Genomic DNA, 22,217 nt, shown 5'->3' with positions numbered 1-22,217 from the left:
CTATTATTTGAACAGTATTTGGGATAATTGTTGATTTACTTTCTTAAACAGCAGTTATGTTACACATTTTACTTGGAGATATTTATTTAAATACTGTGAAATTCTAATATTTTTTCTGAAGGTTATCATGGGAAAATCTCATACAGATCAGTTCTACTTTCTAATTTCTATATAGTTTTGACTTCAGCATTCTGAACTTTGTCTTGATGAACTATAAATAAGAGCATCCAAACTGTTTATTTCTAATTTCTGTTTCAATTTTGCCTTTTCTCCAAAATGGCACCAGAATGCAGATATTGCAGATATTCTTGACCATTGCCTTTTTACTATGCAGTGCTTCAAATACAGCTCAATACTGTAAACATCCCTATTACTGTACAGTCCAGGTGCTTTTATTCCCCTTTTAACAGAAAATAAATGTTTTACAGTATGTTATTATGTAATTAATTATTCCTTCATCGTCTCTTTTTTCATAATCTAAAGTATTTATTTGATTCAACGTTGCATTATGCAGCATGAAACAGTTCACATTATACATTTTACTCATTAATAATATTACTTATTTGCATTCCTTAAATGTCTACTGTCGTTAAAAAACTTCAAACCCAAAATTAGAATTAACTATTTGAATTTTGATCATGTCGTTTATTCTGATATATCAGTTGAACAAGATATTGGGAAACCTGTATTAATATTTTATTACACAATCTACATCAGATTCATACTGAGTTTATGAGGTAAATTCCATGCCATCTGTCCAATGTGCTCTTCAATTACATGAACCATTTGTAGTTTACACTCCAAGCCCTAAAAACTATCAAAGCCATTCTAATAGTAAACTTAGTATTAGAGACATGCATCAACCAACATTTACTGTGTACATGCAGCACCTTGGCTGTATCTAGACCAGAACAGGAATTAAGCTAATTAGTGTCACTCATTCATAAGGGGAAGCAATTATACGTATTTGGAGAGAGAGGACAAAGTTAAACAGTTAAATTGGGTTTCACTCTTTTATTAAGCTAAAGACAAAATAATTACAAAGCTGGTATTTTTGAAACTGTTTTTTAAACGTTTTGCATGTCTTTCCATTAATTAGCAGAGTTACTGTTCTTAACATTGGAAACTGTAAGATCAGTCTCTGTATGTGTCCTGGATTTACAACAGACCTCAAGCTGAACATTTTCCAGAAAGTTGCAACCATATTTAGATCCAGAGGGCTTCACGATAGATGGAGGTTCAAAGCTCAAAAGGATGAAACAGAAGCATTTTTTGTAATCCTTTCAGACTTTCTCTGTTCCTCATAAAGTATGCTGGACAGCTTACTTCGTAACAGAAACCCTCAGGCTATAACAGTAGCAGACAGATCTCTGTTTAAAATTGTTTTCTTTCATTACCATTTTCACATTTTGTCCTTTTTTTGTTTCTGAATTTAAATACCTTACTGATATTAACATTAGCTAACTTTGAGCATTCATCTCTCAGTAAAAAGACCCGGAACGAAGGCAGTGGGAATTGGCTGATCTGGCATGGTTATTCCACTGACTGCAAATCAAGGTAGGCCTACTATAAGTGTCTGACCAGCTGGTCAACAGTCAAGCAAATCAAGCTGAATTTTGTTCTGTTCACTGACTCACTAATTAACTCTTATAAAAACTAGTTTTTAAGATGCCCACGCTTCAGAAAGAAACAACCAACTTCATGAATCACAGCAATGATGAATTTACTTGTTTTACATTTGCAGCTATCTAGACAGAAAAATACCACTGTGGCCGTAGCCTTTATTTGCATTTCTGCTTAAAATTAAAGTAGCCCCGTGGGGTTTTGTTGAATAAAATCCAAAGGATTTACAAATGTGATGATGCTCTCAACCACTAACACAATTATAATAGAATAAGTGGTTGTGGTTTACGTTCACAAGATCATTAAAGACAGCAACTACAGAAGGACGCACGGTACAGTTTCTCTCTCATTTTTCTCTGCTGCAGAAGAGGTCAGACTCTGAGTTAAGTTAAAAAGGCTTTTTTGCCGGTCACAGTTTGAATCAACACGTCAGACCTTGGAAACATTTATTTACTTTGAAAAGTTTCCTATCTTCATTTAAACTAAAGTAAAAATGGCTGGTTTCCCTTGAAAGAGAAAAAATTAAACAACGTTCACTAATCTGTTATGCACATAACTGCAGTTGTGAAAGCTCATAAACAGCCTTTGAACTAACATGAGTGGAAGGAATCTCTTTTCTCTCCTTTTTCTTTCGAAAGAAATGCCCAAGTGCTGTGCTCCATTATTTGATTTTTTTAAGGCATTTTCTATAAAAGCTGTAAACGGTTTCATGGTGTCACTGCTGTTTAGAACTTAAGAAAGTTTTACTAATATAAGTTGAACTAAGCCGAATTATCCACACTGATGATATACTAACATGAAAATGACTTGTTGGAACTAGTTTTGTTAGTTCTGCAAGAGAGAGCGACCACCACTGCTCAAACCACAAAAAAGGGTACGACGTGTGGTATAGCTGTAGAATACACTACCCATATACAGAGGCTTCAGTCCGCGAAGCAGCTTGCCCTGGTTTGAGTCCCGAGCCCGGCTGGTGGTACTAGTGGTTACAACAAGCTCAGGGGCTCTTTCTTGTGTAGGCAGCCATTCTACGTAGTGTGTTTGGGATCATCAACTTGAACTGAGGCTACAATTTGTCAGAAGGTGCATTTAGCATACCAGTTTATTTGCCTGATAAAGTAGATGATGTGGTGTCCTGATGGATTGGAAGTGATCTTGTCATAATACTGCATTCATTTAGAAAGTCAGATTCAGAACTTTTCCCAATGTTTTTTTCTACATTGGAGAACCAATGTGTGATCATATCTCTGTGATGTAAGCACCGCCTCTGGCCTGCTAGGGGATTTGGTGAAGAAGGGACATGAAAGTTATGAAAAAAGTTCTGTCATGGTTCAAACATGGCAGCTCTGTCAATAATGTACCCTGCATTCACTCTCAACCAAAGAAAATCCTGCTTTCTCATGCAGTCTTCCACCTGTTCTTTTTATCTCTGCACCAAAGATTAATATTGCAAAGACTATAGCCCCTACCCTCATCTTCTCCCTTCGACCTCTTGCTGTCTCTGCATCCCATCGTTCCCAGATACATTCACTTCTTCACCTCCCCCACGGCCTTCTCTACCTCTGTTGATATTACGTTTTCTTCTATCCATACAGCTTGTCTTCTACCTCTCCATCTCAATCAAGAACGCAGTGAGTTTTATGAATACATCAAAATGATCATGGACAATCCACAGAGGCATGTAGTGAGGCAACAAGGCGAGACAATAGCAGCTGGAACAGACGGATGGAAAAAGGGAAAAAGAAAGGTAGAAGAAAGAAGAGCAGAGCAAGGGAGTCATGCAGTACTGTAGAATTTTAATGAGTACCTGGGGGAATATCTTTTTCACTTTTTTGCTTTGCTCTGTTTCCTTATTTTTCTTTTGAGAGGCACCCTAATCCATATATCTGACTGATAATGACAATAAAGAGATCAGGTTTTTTTTATTTGTTTGGTTTTTGTTTGCGGGGTTGTGTGGAGCACTTAAAAGCAGCCAGTATCATACCTGCATCAGACAAATCTGAGAGAAATGTTCCTGTCCTGGAATTAAACATTTTTGTTATTCTAAATGTTTGCATGCAAAAGTTGTTTTTGTCACTGTCCTCTTAAACACAACATTATTGTTTCTATCTGTGACTGAGTGGATTTAGATTTTTTTTTTATTGTGGTTAGGTTTGACTAGCAGTTTTGTCAGATGTATTCTAAAAAGAAAAACTGCCTGACAGTAGAAATAAAGATGCACCAATCCATGCCAGAAATCAGAACTGGCCAATTGTCCCTTGATCGGCTGTGATCAGTGATTGGCAGGTCAAAAACTGAAAAAAACAGTTGTTTTTTTTTCCTTATTTAGTATATGCGTCAAAACTAAGATGTCTTACCATTTTTAATTTACAAACGCGTCGACCAACATTTACTTTAATGCTTTTTTCTTTAATAAAAACCTGATAAAGGTTTGTCGCATGAATAGGAATAATCCTGCTATACTTCATTTTCTTTTGGATTTGAAAACCGTTACTTCTATCAAGGAACCTGACACAAATATATTTTCTCTTTTATGTTGTAAAGTCCTTAGAAAAGAAACATCTGACCTGGGAGAAAAAAAACCCAGCAAATCTGTTTTAGCCAAGAAAAGCCTGATTGGTGCAACTCTAGTGAAGTTTAATTTTTTTATGGAAATAAGAGGAGACCTTTGTTGTTTTGGTTGGGAAAATAGTTAAAAAATAAAGTATTTAATGCGAAAGTGTATGTAAGTTAATATTTTGTGAAACTGGAGAATATTTGATTTTATGTTTTCTTATAATGTGGAAATCCACCTCTTTATGGGCTCAAGAATCCTTTTAGCTTAAGCCTGCTGGTGTAGCTTTTCAATGGTTCCCTAAACTAGGATTGCACTGACTTCTCATAAGTACGCTACATAACCTCACTTCAAGGAACAACAATTCTTCTCTTTAAGTAAAGTCTTTTGTAGCTCTGGACATTCTCAGGGAACAGATTTGTTAGGTACAAATCAGGCGACAAATCTTTTCATTAGAGTCAGATAGCATCAGAAGCTTCCACACTTGATATTCTTTTCTTGTTTACCTGGTATTTACTCTTTTTTTTCCTGTTACCACTTCCTGTCCTGTGTTCCACATTTACGCCCTTTTGGCCCACTGCTTCTTTTCTCTAGCCACGCTTTCTCTTTTCTCTCTGTCTTCCTTTTCCCTCGTGGGAAGAGTTTATTATGCTTTGCTCCGACAGCAAAGTACACAGATAAAAGATAATTGCTTGGCTTGACTCCTCCACTGATATGAAAATAGGATTTAAATTATTCACAGTGGTTTAAAGGTTAGATGAAGGTTATTACTGGCAGAAAGCAGTGGATGAGAGCAGGTTGAGGCAAGGGGAAAAAAAGTCTGTGTTGCAAGCTGTGGCCGGAAGGTGAGGTACTTTTTCTGAAAGGCTAATTTGCAGTGCAGGCAGGGAAGACATCTAGCGAACTAACCACAAAAGCCTCTCAGGGGGGATTCGAACATGATGGTGGTAGTCAGTTATTAAGCAGCAAATTAAGGGTAGCTTTGCTGCAGAAAAAAAAATACTGTCAGCTGTAACTAGGACTGCATCCGATCTTTGCCAATGCATTCCTTGGTCTCCTGTCTAGCCTCGCAAAGAATTTCCTTTATGCAAGGTTAACAGTGCTTAACCAGCGGCTTTTTCAGAAGGGATAATAAATGCAAGTGTAAAGTTTAAATAAAATTCAGTTTGGAGACTGACTTGTTTTGAACTAAGCATGATAGAGTTTGGAGGGGGTGAGGCAGAATTACCTGCTCTGTTGTTGCCAAAGTCCCTGAGGACAGGTTCTGTGATAACAGCAGGGTTTTGTGGGATGACTAGAATGTGGAGAGGTTATGGGAAGTCTTTTTTTCTTTCACTGGCCTGTGTGTCTGAAGAACTTTGTTATCCCCACAGACATGGTTCAGATATTTCTTTACTCAGGAAAAATCTCTCAGGGGGTCTGTAAACAAAACACTGTTGCATCATCCACTGCATTAGATGCACCAGCCATACCTATGCCTTCCAGGCCATCCTCATGTTTCATTTTAGTTTTCAATAATACTTTAGCAGATGTTATCAATGTGCTGATTTCTGTTTTGCATAACCACTGTGCAGCAGTTAGCTTGTTTAATGACCTAGACACAAAGTTTCAGAGATGCAGTCTGCTAAAGGGAACTTTTGAGATTGAATAACACATTCTCACAGTACAAATTTGTGGTTTAAATTTTATTGATTTGTTTAGTTTTTTTCCCTACGTGTCCTGTCGTGCAATTCAGACATACCATATGGAAAATTTGGTTACCTACATGTGCCCGGGCAGAATTTATTTACAAAAAGGAAATCTCAAGATGGAAACTGCGTGATTGACTATTAAATCAAGACTGGATCCAGCATCAAAGTAGGCAGGCACATTGATGTAACCTCTGTTTGTGTAATCTTCCAGCACCTGGATTATTTGTGTGTGGGTGTGTGTATGTGTGTGTGTGTGTGTGTGTGTGTGTGTGTGTGTGTGTGTGTGTGTATGTGTGTGTGTGTGTGTGTGTGTGTGGGTGGGTGGTTAGGCATATTTCTAGAAATGTTTGTCACCTGCACAGTTGCTAGAGCAACACACAGCACTCTGGGGGCATATATGCATGCACATATATATAATGTGTATCTGTGTTAACTGTTACTCTCATCTGTGGCCCCCTCGAGATCTCTCTCTCTCAGCAAAGTTCAAACTCAAACTAATTAAAATGTATCAATATTTTACTTTACTGTAGGCTGTCTGCATAAGGCAGAAATTAGAATCACTTGACAATGCAGAATATATATTTACAGATTTCAATTGTTAAAGAGCTGCCATGTATGAAACAATGATAAACCATTTTCTGATGCATAACTTTTCATCTTCAGTTTCCGTCTTTTCTTTTGAACAAAGAAGTTATTATTCTCTGCTTTGTGGTCAAGTTTTGATTTCATTAAAATTAAAAATTTGACAGTTCGGTTGTTTTCAGGGTTTTTATTTTAAAGTCTGTAGATGGTAAGCAATTTATTGTTCGTCCTGTCCTAATGCAAGCGGCGTTTTTTTGTCTGTGCACCACCTGTGTAAAATCTCCCAGTCCATTAAATCGAACGCACCGATCTCCTTGGCAACCGTTCTGTTTTGGAGGTAAGCGCGCATGCGCTCTCGTGTATTGAATGTAAAATCTCTGGTCATAAATGGTGTTTTCGAGCTGTACTGTGTTGCTGTAATTCATCAAAATAACATGAACCACAACTAGTTACTCTCCCTTTGCTTTTAACTGGGGTATTTAGCAGCGAGCAGACCGACATTAAACGTAGCGGTGCTTGTTTTAAAGGCTGGCAAAAACTTTGAGTTCCGAGGAGAGAGAAACAAAGCAGGAGCATTGAGGTTCCATCATAGCAGAACAGTTCAGAAACTATTTGGAATGAGGGGAAAAAAGCTATATTTATGTTTTAGACTGCCTATTGGTAGCGGATCTGTTCTTCTTTGTGTGCTCGTGACTTTTTGCAGCCATAACTGGTTCTGGATGATGGCTTCATAGCAGACAGCCATTCTTCCCTCTTCCCGGTACTGTGTACCGGTGCAGAATCTTTTAGTGGTACGCAGTACCGGCTCACTTTCACCCCTGCTTCTACACCAAACTCACTTGTGCATCTCTTTATGGACCTGCCTTCTTCTCTGGTGCACAGTAACGTTGGAGCAGGAAGGGACCATTTACAAACTGTTCCTACAAAGCTGTGACCATAAAGTAGTCCTGTCACTGGAACCAAGGCGCCAAGCCCAGCCTCTGAAGAGCAGCTCTGCACCAAACTTTACATGTTGACCAAAGGCAGTCTGTAAAATGCTGTTCTGTTGGCAACTGCCAAACCAAGACTCATCAATTTGATTGCCAGAAGTAGGCATTATATATAACTGCAGAAAACACATTTTCACTTCTCTCTAGTGTCCTTTGGTGGCATGGTTTACATCACAGCATCTGTCACTTTGCATTGCACTTGGTGATGTAAAGTTGGTGCCCTCTGCACACAATGTGTCAGTATCTGCTGACCCCGCTCTTTTATTTAGGTGGTTTGCTACTTTGTCGCTTGTTCCTGCAGTACCTAGTGGCTTATAATACCACTAACCGCTGACTGTGGAATATTTAGTATTGCAGAGATTTCACAACTGGACTATTTGCACAGGTGGCATCTTGACAAATATTTGTAGAAGCAGTCTGCAAGTCTAGGTGCTGGATTTTATATCCCTAGGACTCTGAAAGTGATTGGAACACCTGAACTCAATCATCTGAATACTTTTGGCTATATAGACAATGTACCCTACTGCTTTTATTGCCAGGAAACATAAATAATTTTAATATGAGTTCATTTTAGCTTATTTCTTCAGTTGCTCAAGACAATCAGGATGCCTCTAGCCAACGGCTTTGAATGCAAACAGTCTCAAAGAAATCTGCCATCTGCCTTTTTTTGAACATGGCTAGGGCTGTTGTAATTTGTCAAAGTAAATAATGTCATCGACTAAATTATCAGTATTTTTAGTTGAAATTATTTTTTATGATTTTATACTTTTTATTGTCTTTAAATTTTCTTTTTAATGTATTACTGATTTTCCTTCAAATTGCTGTGTGAGAAAAGCCCCTGCCTGTAGTCTGCAGTAGTATGTGTGTGTGGCTGTGCATGTGTGCTCACTGCTTGAGCTGGAGCTTTAAAACAAACATGGCAGATAAAGCATCCCATGACTGCCAAATGAGCCGGGTTATAAACGTTTTTCAAAGTTGTCCAGGAACGAGTAGGTCTAAACTGTGAACAAACTTCATGCTAGGTGACAATAAACAGAAATTTAGAAGTTCTGTGAGTTTTATGAAAAGCAGCAGCACAAGCACTAGGCATAAACAGCTGAAGAGAGTGCATGCAGGGCCACTGATGAGCCAGAAAATAAAACACATTAAATCACACTCAATTGTGTAGATAATGTGAATATCTAAATGAATCAATTTAAACCAGACAAGTTTTTCGATAATAGTTATTTAAAGGGCTATTTTAATGTGAGTCTCTTCTTATTAAATGTTTTAAAAGAAACTTAATATTTTTGACTATTTAACATTCTGAAAACGTCTGCTTTTTTATTTGTAAATACATAATTAGGAAGGGCTTCATTTTACTTATTTTTGTTGTGCTGAAGGTGGCACTTTATATATAAAATACTTTAAAATACTATTCTTTGGGGCAAGCAACAAATGAAGGTTTATTGTGAATTATATAAAATAGGTTTTGTGTAAGGAATGTTGCTGGGAGCCCTAAAAGAGATCGGTACAGAATGAACCCTCCCATAATATTTTCCCAGTACTACTGTAGTTCAATATTTCCCTCTTTTCATTATAGATTTTACATTTCCTTTCCCCTGCTTTGAGCAAATAAAATAAGTAACTCGGTCTATTCACCATTTTGTTTTGATTAAACATTTAGAAACAAAGGTTTGATTCCACACCGCCTCCACTCCTGGAGCTGATTGATTACCTGGAGCCAATCACTTGACAGCAGCATGTCCTTCGAGAACAGCCAAGTGCCGTTTTTCCCTTTTATTCTTTAATTAGTGATACAACCCGTGGGCACTAATCTATGCGTTGCCTCTTTGATATTTCTCAGATGTGCACTGCTTTGATTTCTCTGACCCAACAACGAGGGCTAGGATTGGTGTGCGCTGCAGGAATGCTAATATGTTCCTGGAAAAGCCTGTCAGCCTGTTGGCAGACAAGAGATCAAGCAAGACTTTCTTCTCCTCCATATTCACCCCTGTACACATCATTCCTTTAAAAAGATCAATATATATTGCCATCTTCTAAGAATGCTGGTTGTAATGCCCAAATCTGGCAGATGAGGAGACTGCAAATAGGAGGTATGCAGAGGCACATCCAAATCCATGTCCTTGAAAGTCTTCTTGGAATATTTTAACAGAATGAAGGATAGAAGTGTGCCGTGCTTAAAAAGCTGCATGAATTAGGACTCTGTAGCTAATTTGTTTCATGTTTTGTTGTATCCTATGGTTTCCTGGAAATGATGCCAACCAAATTAGGTTTCTCAAAGATTTACGGTTGGAAGCTTCACCAAAGTGATCAAAGATTTTGCTTCTCTTTAAGCTGGCAGCTTTTGTTCATGAACTAGCAATTCCCCTTCCTTACCCAGATTTCTTCTCTGCAATCTTGCTGCCTTGTCGGGAAGCCTCAGTAATCAAGTGAAGAGCAGGATATGAATAAATCAGTTGATGATGTATGACTAAAGCGAGGGGTTAGGCTGCCTGGGCATCCCTTTGATGAGCCTAGATTTGTGAATCAGTTATAAGCCAATGCTGCTAAGTTTAACTTCAAACAGGCTTAGTGCTAAGCCATTTAGCATGACTTTGCATGAAGTTGATTCGGCTGCAACATGGAGTGGATTGAGTTTAATTGCCAAACTGGTTAATGGTAATTTTTTAGCAGGATGTGAAACTGAGCCGTCAGGTAAACAAAGCAACAGGTTTAAACTGTTGTTGCTGCAGTCTCTGGACACTGTCTAAGCGAATGCGTATCTGCCAATGCGGAGCAGCTCAGAGTAACACAGCTTCAGGCTAAGCATGAGTTTTTATTCTCTTAGAATTTATGCATGTAATAATCTGCAGCTATTTTAGCAGTTAAACCCCAATCCCAAGAAGTATGTTTGTGCTCTTTAGTGGATGCAGTGATGAAAATGTGAAAAGATGTTCATGATTCAGGAGGGATACATTTGAATATGTTGATGCTAATGTCATTTGGGGGGAAAAGCAGTCTGCCTATATAAAGTAATGTATAAACTATCCAAATTTTTTTCTCACAGTTCACTTGGATGTCTTCACAGAGGAAAAATAGGTTTCATGCCTAGTGTTAGAAACATCCTACTCTTTGTTAAACTTAGAAAAAAGCTTTGCAAATGTTGTTAGTTTAGCCATCTCTTTAAATGTTAAAGTCAGTTGCAGATCTGCATTTGAGATGAAAACATTGTTTGCAGTTTCCTCTTTAAGAATGTTGCTTCAGGGTAACATGGTTGTGTTTTTGACTAAGACAACAAAATAGATCTGCTGTAGATAAATGTATGAAGGCAGATGACACAGTCAGGTATTAGATGAACATGAAGTAAGGTTCTGGAAAAACTTACCTAAAGACTGTGTTCAGTGTTTACAAGTGGGCTGCTGCAAAGAAACAGAGTTGTCACTTGGTTCCTCTTCTGTATGACAGTGTTTTATGATCCAGGCCAGAAAACACGGTTTAGCTGCCAAATCTTTAGCTTTGGAAAATGAGTACAATAAAAGTATGTGTACATTTATTTATCATAAAAATTTAGCTTTGGTCGGGTTCTATGTGCCTTACAATTGCAACTAAACAGATTCTAAATAGCAAGTTAGGACACTGACTGGTGCACACCCGGTTTTATTAAATTTTGATGTTTCAGTTTCTACCGAATATTCTTTATTTTCTTGCTTATTAGTAAGAACCTCAGGCAAGATGTAATAAAAATTCTCTTCTGACTGGTGAGAAGAGGAAGTAGAGGATACTAATGTTGTTTGGACCATGGCGTGTGTGTGTTTCAATTTGTGAGTGCGCATGCTGGGTGCAGTGAGTGCAGCCCGGGCTCAGATCTGAGAAGGCCTGCAGGAATGTTCACTGCCTTTGAAGAGTCTGCTGCCTGTGCTCAACAAATATCGGTTCCAGAATGAAGGGAATGCAGCTTCACAAGGTTTCATCCAGCCCTGTTTTATTAAGGGATCCCGCTCGTGTTTTCATCCCCTTGCCTCTGTTGTTGCAGGGGATGAAGTAGGTACATACATACTGATGAGGTGAGCTCGACTCCAGGCAGCGGTTCAAAAGAGATATGCAGGCTAGCTAAGTCCAGGATGAGGGAATCAGTGCAATGGGTCAGTGGAAGGACTATGTTTGTGTTGTTTACCTGTACCTGTTAGTAGAGAGGATATATATACTGTGTTTTGTGTTCTTGTACAATCCTCTGGGTTGCTTTTTAAAGCTGGGATTTTACTAGCCTCATAGGTTAATTGACTAAAATGTCCTTAAACATGATACTAATTAGAATTATGACAGAAATTAGAAGTGAACTCTGTAATGTTTTATGCTGATAAGTTTACAGACCTTCAGATGAATGGAGCTTGTTCATGCTGTTTATTGCTTCACGCCTCCTCTCCTCCATCCCTCCATCTTTCCCTCTAGCACTGCATTACTTACTCCTGACTCAGCGTCTCACCGGCCCAGACACCAATATTGAGAGCTTTTTATCATAGCCGCACATTTTTCTCATTTGAAACAATATAGCCTGACTGTTGCTATTGATTTTAGTGGATTGTGCTCTGCTAAGCACTCCTTCTAGCCCCTGCTGCTATATTAAGAAATCATTTCCCACAATAGATGACACGGTTTCTCTGCCTCTCGCAGCAATTTGGTTGGCTCTAATGGGCCTGGCATTACTCAAACCCCACATTGATTGCACAGTGGAGGACGTTAAAAGGAGTCGTTGAAGTTTCCGTCAATGCGATTGCCGCAAATTAGCCCCACTCTTAGATATCTGTCAGAATTTTCCTACGGACTGGTTCAGCCTGACAGTTCAAGCTGCACATATTATTAAATGTTATTCAGAGATGTGGTGATGTAGGCGTGAGGGCTGTGCAAAATGAAACTCAATAGCCAACTTTGAAGTGTCTTGGATTGGAAATGAAATCTTGAAAAAAGCAATGTGCCTGGTTTGATTCCACTGGCCCACCATTTCTTTGCATGTCGTTGGTCCTAATGTGATGTGACTACATTTCTCTGCCATGCTTCAAGGCCCTCTGAAGTATGTCTCTTTAAATCACTCAGGCCTCAGGAGTGCAACTGCAAATGATTTCAGACGCTGGGCTGCTTTTCACATCAGTTGTGGCGCATTGGATTCCTGCTACACTCCTATCTCCTCCCCATGTCAGAAACGTCAATAAATCAGTGCCTGTTGGTCACGCATATTTAAATATACAAGGGCTCTGTGCTGCTGACGATTGGGCCACACATTAAAAAAATGTCTGCTGTTTGGGAACGCTTAAGTGGTAAAGCCATCCATCATGTAACTTGCCAGTGTAATATCTGGCTTGCGTGATAGTGCCTTTTTCTTAATTTATGAAGCAGTATGTGTGCGAAGCTTAATAAGAAAAGTATTTGATTGTGTGCTTACTGAGTCTTTGTGAACTTGTGCAGAAAGTATAGCTGTTAAAATATGAGTTCTTCTTTATCTGTGTCTGTGAAGTTTTCTTAACTAAATGATGAGATGTTGCAAGTAATGCTTTCAGATCTCTTTTTCACGCAAAAAAAAAAAAACGTCCAAAAGTGGTAAAGTCAGTAATTTACAAACATTACTGTACCCCTAAAAAAGTGGGATGCATATATATTCAGCCCGTTTTTACCCTGTGAGTAATTTTATCTCAGCATAAATTCAGCTGTTCTGTGAAGGCTTCAGAGGTTTGTTAGAGAATATTAGTTAACTAACAGCATCAGAAAGACCAGGAAACAGCAGTCTTCTAGGGTGTTATCTTGTATTCTCTTCATCCTTTTTTCTCTCCAACATTCTTTTCTCCTTCTTTACCTTTTTCCTTTTTGCCCCACCTCTCTATATTTGCTCCTTATTTTTTCCGTCTCGTTTCTGTCTCCTTATCCATTACAATTGAAATAATCCCAAAGCAGTTTCTAATAAAGTTTCTTTTATAAATATCAAGCAGAGCATTGAAGCATTAGCCATAATGCTCCACTTGTGAAAGTAAATCTGTTGGGCTTCTTCTTGGCACTCAGACAACAATTCTAAGCGCTATTCTGCCAGACAGGACACAGTTTAAAAACGAAAAAATAATAATAAAAGAAAGACCAGTAAACACAGCAGGGAGGGTCAGGGAGAAAGTTGTGAAGCTTAAGATAAGTTCCATCAATATTCTGCCTACAATGTAGACTGTGATGAAGGATTTACACTGAAACATTTGGAACTATATCACCTGAGTTTTTTTTTTATAAGTAATACATGGAAAGGTTTTTATTTACCATAGTTTTTGAATGTATGGCTGACTTTAGGATGTTGCAAACAATGACACGTATTTTCAAATAGATATGCATATGTTTCAGTAATGATTATAACGGATAATGTTGGAGTAGAGAAGCCACGGTGGGAGATGGAGGAATAAAATCTGCACTGGGAATGTAAGAAAGTCAGGAGGGAAAAATAGCACCTCAGGGGGCAAAGAAGGCATAAACACAGGAAATTATTCATTGAGCAAATGTTATGTTATGTTATTTGCTGTCTTGGCAAAAACACTGAACGAACACAACTGAACACTCACAGGCACGCAATCAAGTACATGGCTGCTTTGCTTTTTGCACAGTGTTTCAGAGGCTCATCTCTGGAGTGCAGTACAGTCTTCCACTCTGCTCAATATTGCATGAGTCTCCACTAAAGTTGAACCTTGCCTTTTGCTTTAGTTAAGCGGCAAAATAAATAGAGCATAGCCATAGGATCAAAGGCACAATTAAATAAACAGCAGCACAGGGTTTTAGGAGACTTTGTCGTGCTAATCACTTCCTGCACTGAGGGCACTGTGCTGTGGTACAATTAAATCACAGCCATTTGTTTTACTGTAACTGGAAGCCTGAGGAAAAAAATATATGTGTATGCAGATGCGCAACATGCGCGTTGAGCATGCTTTCATGTAAAATAGAAACAATATTTATGTGTGTAGCCTTTAAGACCTCTGAAATAGAAATCTGAAATAGCAAGTGACGCAATCCAACAGATTTGAGAGGAGATTTATTGGCTTCTGGAACACAACCAGAGAGCCAGCTTTCATTCCATAAACCAAAGGTCATCTGTCTGCTAAGATGTGTGATAAAACCCAAGAATAGCTGAGATTGAAGAGAAGGGAACCAAGCACAAACATCATGGCTGTGTGGATCAGTGTCATGTTTATGTGTTTATGTTTTATGCAATCACGTAGATACAGTGCAGTACCTCCAAACCAAACACACCTTCTTATTTGAAATGCAAGTGCCCCAAACAGGAGCTTGGTTTGCAATATTCTTCAAAAATTAAAAAATTTGACTAATGAATAAGGTACTGAATAAGGCATCAACTGGGAATTTAGGTGATGTGGTTGTTGGTGCCAGATGGGCTTATCTGAGTAATTTCAGAAACTGCTGATATACAAAGATTAATATATATATTCTGTGTATCCAGTCCACCCATTTACCCCACACACTTTAAAAGCTTTTAAAAATATAATTTTTTTCCTCACCTAAAGCTCTGTTTGCATGTGCGATGGGGAGGTGCAAACTGCACAGCACAACATAGCAGATGATGTCTGACTAGCAAAATACATATCTGGGTTGTGGCCTGAGCCTATATTGCACCGATTCAGCTCAAATTCAGTTGATCATTTAAAGCCAGTAAAAGTTAACTTTGTCCAAGAAAGAAACATTAATAAACACAGCCCTGGCCAGAAGTATGTTTTATGAAGAAAGCAGAGTTTAATACCCACAATATCTCTGCTAATGGCTCCAGGGTAGAAACAAACAAAAAAAGAATCACTGGACCCAGAAATAGTTTAAGTTGGGAAGAAAAATGTTTTCATTGTTAATGGCAGCAATAGATCTGTAAACAGCTCCATATAGCAAGAGACAGCTCAACACAGAAGCACTGAGTCAGAAGTTCTTTCTATGGGAAAGAAAAATAAAATGCACTTACAGTTATGGCCACAGAAGCTGGGAAAAAACACTGTCTATAAATACTTTATAATAAAAAAATCAAAGAGATTACACATAATTAAAGGCAGTAATTGCTCATCAATGACACAGCAAAACATATAAGCAATGAACGACAAGTGCATTCTATGGGAAAGAAAAACAAAGAGTGCACATAGGTAAATGCAGCAATAGATCCACAAATTACTCTGTCCAGGAAAGAGTGACAGATGTATCTTATATACAAAGAAAAAAATAGAGAGAAAACGCAAAGCTAATAGCAACAATATTTGCTAGTGGTACATCAATCAGAAAATTCTTCTGAATGTTGAAATCATGTTAACTTGTGGAGAAGGGTTTCAAAGAGATGGCCACATGGAACAGGATTTATCAAATCTCAGCAACATTATAAGGTAAATCCATGTAGTCAAGCCAAAGAACCAAGTGTTTAATTAGTGATTAATGTGAGTATCTGTAGTCAGGCAAGAGACTTTGTTTACCAATTGTCAGATATAGGTGCAGAGGTATGCAGGGTAATAGAAGTATTGAACATGTTTTTCTCATTAAACATATTTTTTTATATTTCTGTTGACATCGAATTCACAAGATGTCAACAGCAACCCAAGTTATCCGCACATGCAAAGAAATTAAAACAAATTAGTCCAACAATTAAGTTACGTGTAATGAAGTGTAATGACTTAAGTATTAAACAAATGAAGAAAACAATATTTCAAAAACACAGAAAGCCATGAAACCAACTGAAATCTGTTCGTATTTAAAAACAAAATATCAAAAGGTTGGCTATAAAAAGGTTTCTTATTACTAAAGTAATAAACAGAGCTTTCTAATTCGTAAAAGCAAACAGAGCTTCACAAAAAACTATTACTATTGCAAAACATACTAATAGCAATGGTTACAGCTGCATATATACTTCTGAGTGTTTTCGTGAGTGCCGTCGGAGCCATAATTCAGGGGTGGAAACAACCCGGCCATGGCTGTTTTCACATTAAACCAGCCATGGCTGGGTGCCTCTTTAACAGACTGACAGAGCAGTCAAAAGAATAATCAGAAGAATTTTCCTAGAACCTAGGAGATCTCACAGAGAGCTTCAGAAAGACAGTTGAAATAGCAGGTACAGTTTATCCTATAAAAACAAGAAGTAATGCACTCAATCACAATGCCCTTCATGCACATTCACTGCGCAAAGCACTCCTGCATGGTTGGCGCCCAACCATGGGATGAAACAAGGACTGAACTACAATGAAAACAAAAGAGACTGTTAAGAACTTTGAATCCCAGAATGCACAGCATTAACCCATTTTCATGACAGCTCCCAGGAAGGAGACGTTTCATAGCTGGAATCCCTGTGATGTCATAGAGCTAGAAAACACAGGTGCACAGCACTGTTCTTCTTCTTAACTGGCAGCCATCCACTGGTTGCATCGGGGAGAACAGGCAGGTGAACGTCTGGACCTCACTGGCCAAGTAAAAGACTACATTCTTCAAAGAAACCTTGGACCAAAAGGTAGAGTCTACTGTCTGTGTATCTGTGAATGTATTACAGCCAAAATTAAGACTAGATTCCCCAAGAACAGACTGTATCCCCGATGCCCTGTGAGAAGATAGCATAGAAACTGCAGCTCTAGTCCGAGCAGACACACAATCTAATTCTGCATGGTGCCTCCGTGCACTAGTCCGAGTAAAATCTCCCCCAGATGCTACTGAGAGTGGCCACCAATCAACTCACTGGCACTTGGACCTCCTGTCCTCCTGTTCACTAGAACAGTTTACATAAGAGGTTGTGTCTGGGCAGAGATAATTAATTTAGGGTAAAACGATTTAAATATTATTTATTCCATTGTGCTTTGGTTTGTTTGCGGTGTTTAACTGATTGAGTGCCACAGCCCATTTGACCTGGGGCCATAAACCTGGTTTATAAAGTTAATGACTGGTAAAGAGTCACTTTATTCCTGCAATGTCAGATTAATTTGTTCTATTGGTGTTTTCCCTCAATATTCTCTCACTAAACTGCAGTAAATACAGTATGTCTGCATACTTTACTTAGGATTATCAAACGGTCACAATGTTTAAATAACTATGTAGACCCAAAATGCATATATTGTTTTATCTAACATATACATGGGACCATAAGGCATAATGTTTTTTAAAGAGGCAATCATGTTTTCATTAATCAGGTTATAATTCTGGTTCTAATGCAAATACAAAAAAAAAATCTGTATCAATCTGCAATCATAGCTAATGTTAGAGAATATTTCTTTGTTGTACCACCTTGACAAGAGACAACAGTAAACCCTTGTCACTCATCCATTCACGCAGATATAGTACACAGCATATAATTTCCATTGTTTGATTGCACTTGCTTTAATGGCTGCTTTAAAACCGATGCAACAAGTAGATAATTATGGCTATAATTAAGCTGCAAACACACACACACACACACACACACACACACACACACACACACACACACACACACATACACACCAGCCACATGAGCACCTTTGAAACAATGAGTGCTCGATTCATTAGCATCTGCTGTAAGCCTATTAATCATCTAACAGGCAATTAGCAAGCTGTTATCATTGGCGGCTCGTATGCAAATATATTCTTGAGTTAATTTCTTCCTCAGATAATAAAAGAAACATTATGAATGAGCTCTGCCTCTCTGTAAATGATCTATGCTGTAATTGCTCTGCAGTGGTTCAGCTTGGATCTGCACATGGTAGCATGATGGCTTGGCACTGGGGTTATGTGCCAGGTTGCTAAGACAATGAAGCTGGTAGGCATCGCACTGCAGCCTGCATGACAATTTATGGGCTGTTCAAATGCCTTTCACCAGCCCTTCTGTCAAATAGATAATAAACCTTGGCTGGCAGAGGTGAGCCCAGAGGGACTGGCCATGTGTGAAAGAGTGGGGGAGTAAAAGCAATAAGTGGAAAAAACTATGTATTTCTAGACCCCATATGTGCCAAAAATACCTAAAACAACAAAAAACAACAATATTACACCCAGGAGAGTTCTGGATAAATAGTAAAAACTGGGAAACAAAATACAATCCACGCCAAGCCTGGGAAATATGTATTTTTTTTTTTGTATTTTCTATTATAAATTAGTCCTCCCAGGACATGTCCCATGCCATGGTGATACTAACAGGATATCAAGCCATGCTGAGAGGATTTTCTGGCAATCTTCTGCTGAATTCACAGCACAACAGCACTAATGACACTCGGGCCTGACATCTATCACCGCAATGTTCATAAAGCCTTTGCCAACATGTAGCTTCCCTTCGGCCCTTGGTGCTAATCTATGCAGTGCAGGCGCAGCGAAGCCATTACAGCTCTGAATACACGATGAGCCTCACAACTAATACTTCTCTCCACACCAGGGGGACGATGGAGGACGAGAGGCAATATAATTGAGGCCAGAAGGCAGATTGTGATCTAGTGACATTAAGCTAGGGCTCTTAATCTGACAGTTGTCCCCTCTGAGAAGCTGACAGACAGCTGGGTGGGCTACTATCGCCTTTAACATGGGTGCATGCCACATAGTCCAAAATGCAACATTCACACCACCCACCCCTTTTGTTTGGTTAAGTTTATGCCTGCACAACAGGAATGCATCATGAGGAAGTCACTTTACTGAGCTTGCAAGTATCCTTTGGCAGGGCTATTGTGGTAAAACAATCTGCACCTTTTCAAACTGCACAGGATTTACACTGACTTGAAGTAAAATGTATGTCTTTTATACCTTTTTCACATTTTGCCATGTTACAAAAACAAACTTCAATGCATTAAATTGGGATTGTATGGAACAAACTCAACAAAAGAGGGCATAATTGTGACGTTAAAACAATAAATTTTTTAAATGTATTCATAATACAAAATCTGCATTTATTCAAACCACCTGAATAAATACTTTGTAGAACCACTTTAGCCTGCAATTATAGCTGCAAGTCATTTGGGTTATGTCTCAAACAGCTTTACATTCAGTAAAGGTGGAATGAAGCTCTACAATTGTGGAGCAGCTGTGGTTTCACACGTGTATGTTTTTCACTAGCACCTGATACATACTAACTACGGTACCTCTGCTTTGTAGCCTCTACATGTCTTAATATATCAGCAGCAGCCTGATACATTACAATATATGAGCAATTCAATTTAGGTGCAGAGATTTCAATATTTATTATTGAATAACCATTGTGCCATGATTCAATCCGAATTTCAATTTAATGCGTTTCAGTTTTATTTATATAGCGCCAATTCACAACACGTCGTCTCAAGGCACTTCACAAAGGGTTTGGAATGATGTGGGTTGTTGGGGGGTTGTCTAAACTACTGAGTGTTAGAGTTTGGCCATTTTAGAATGGGGTTTCTGTAGGGCTACTAAGTAAAATAATAAACAGATAAAGTTTGTGCATATAGAGCCCACTGGTGGCCATTGTTATACTAAAAACCACAAGGATTGGGTAGATACAGGTCACAGGTAGATACAGAGTCAGGCCAGGAGTAGCTTGTAGGAAGAGAAAAAAGAGAGAATATAAAGTTAAAAGCTGAAATAACAGCAAATAATGCAAAATTGGAGAGTAGTATGAGAATGTAGCAGAGAGAGTGAAAGTGGTCATTATGTCCTCCAGCAGCCTAAGCCTATAGCAGCATAACTACAGAGATAGCTCAGGATAACCTAAGCCACTCTAACTATAAGCTTTATCAAAAAGGAAAGTTTTAAGCCTAGCCTTAAAAGTAGACAGTTTGTCTGCCTCACGGACTAAAACTGGGAGCTGGTTCCACAGGAGAGGAGCCAGCAGAATCAATTTTGTTGAATCAATATTTTGATTCAACGAATAGATAGAATGTAAGGTAGTCACTGTACAGTTTGTGTAACAGTGTTAATTCGCTCTCCCTGCAGAATAACTCAACACACAGCTATTATTGTCTAAACTGCCGGCAACAAAAGTCAGTACACCCCCAAGTAAAAGTGCCGCTGGTGTCATGTGACTCATTAGTGTAACAAGGTCTCAGGTGTGAATGCGGAGCAGGTTTGTTAAATTTGGTCTTATTGCTTGCACTCTCTCATACTGGTCACTGGAAGTTCAACATGGCTCCTCATGACAAAGAACTCTTTGAGGATTTGAAAAAAAGACTGTTGCAAGATATCTTTCAAGGTTAATAGTGGGGGTCTGTTGCAGTTTTATTTTAACGTCATGACCTTGTTGCATATTCAACACTCTGTTTGGTTTATTCATAAATGCTGTCATTCGTACATACTATTGCAGATTTGATATTGAATTACCAATTTTCTGTTTATCACCATTCTTGTTTGATCTTGCTGGACAAATCACCTCAAACTAATATTTCACCGTCATATTGATTTTCTGAAGGATTTTTATATTGCCAGCTGTTTATCTTGCATGGAACAAAGAAAAACAGCCTTTGTGGTTTTTGGCCTTTTGTCTGAAAGTTTTTTTTATGTGACATGTTTGATCTGGAATGTCAGGAAACTGAAAATTGCTGCATAATATCTGTAATTTTAGAAGTAGCCCTAAGCCTCTTTATTGTAACCAGAAGTGTCCTGAGTTGAGCTCGCCACATTTCTGATGAGCGCAATATGTGCTGAGTGGCACAGGTTCACCTTTATAATCCCTCTTGTTGTTGATCAAGAGTCCTAAAGTCGTGATACAGATGGGAAAAAGCCTGGAACATTGAGAAGCCTCAGTTTGTGTCTGCAGAAATTCCTTCAGTAAGAATCAGTGACATGGATTCAAAACTATTGATCATAGCCTTGAAAGTACTACAAATGTGACCTAGATGGAGGTTGTAAAAATAATTAACTGACTAAAGCCTATAAATAATTATAATAAAACAAAGTTATTTAGTTTTAAAATTTTTTTGCACAAAATCAATTTTCAAAAGTCTTGAAAAACGACCAATCTACGACATTTTTGGATTTTTTTGAGTGAACTCATGTCGTAAAGATAAAGCTAGGGGTGCACGATACATTGTGAATTTGTCATTATCTTATTATCACTGTACACAATGTGTATTTGTTAAAGAACTGCTTGGACTGCAGTAAATGTTAGCTAATTATTTAAGTACCATGCAATTAGGCAGTCCATGTGTGTAATATGTTTGATGACACTTGTTTAATGCAGCATCATACATTTTATAAGACAAAGAGATGGTTGGTGAAAAAGTTAAGGGACTAAAGCTACATAGTGTTAATGCCAAAACAGCAAGCTCCAAACAAAAGCAATGTCTTAATAAAACCTTGCTGAGGTTGAAACAATCCATTTTTTCAGTAACTAGACAGACTGCTCAACATCTGAAGTCTGTTTGTTATAAACCCAAAGCAGAAAGACATAAACGCAGCTTACTGATATGCTGATTTATCACAAGTTGTATCACTATCGCAATATTCCCAAACATTATCACATACTGCATGTTTTCCTAGTACTGTGCAGCTATAGTTTCAACAAAAGTCTTTCTGGTGATGTGTGATTCACCTCACAAAGTCGGCTCACGAACAAACTTCGGTTGTCAAGAGCCGAACCTCCAGAGGAGAACCATGCAGGGAGGGGTGGGACATTATTTCAATGGGCACACATACATTATTTCGATGGGCACACAATACAGCCATTCACCATACGCCCAATCACATGCAGAGGCAAACTAGGATCATACCAATATGTGAAAGAAGGAGGGGTGCTTTAAAGACAGAAGCCCACACAGAAGCCAGATTTTCTTGTTTTTTTTACAGAAATGTCAATGAACATATAAACAAACAAACAGAGAAATAACTGTT

Source organism: Girardinichthys multiradiatus, chromosome 4 (genome assembly GCF_021462225.1).
Source record: "Girardinichthys multiradiatus isolate DD_20200921_A chromosome 4, DD_fGirMul_XY1, whole genome shotgun sequence".
NCBI lineage: Eukaryota > Metazoa > Chordata > Actinopteri > Cyprinodontiformes > Goodeidae > Girardinichthys > Girardinichthys multiradiatus.
This window is presented reverse-complemented; position numbering follows the sequence as displayed.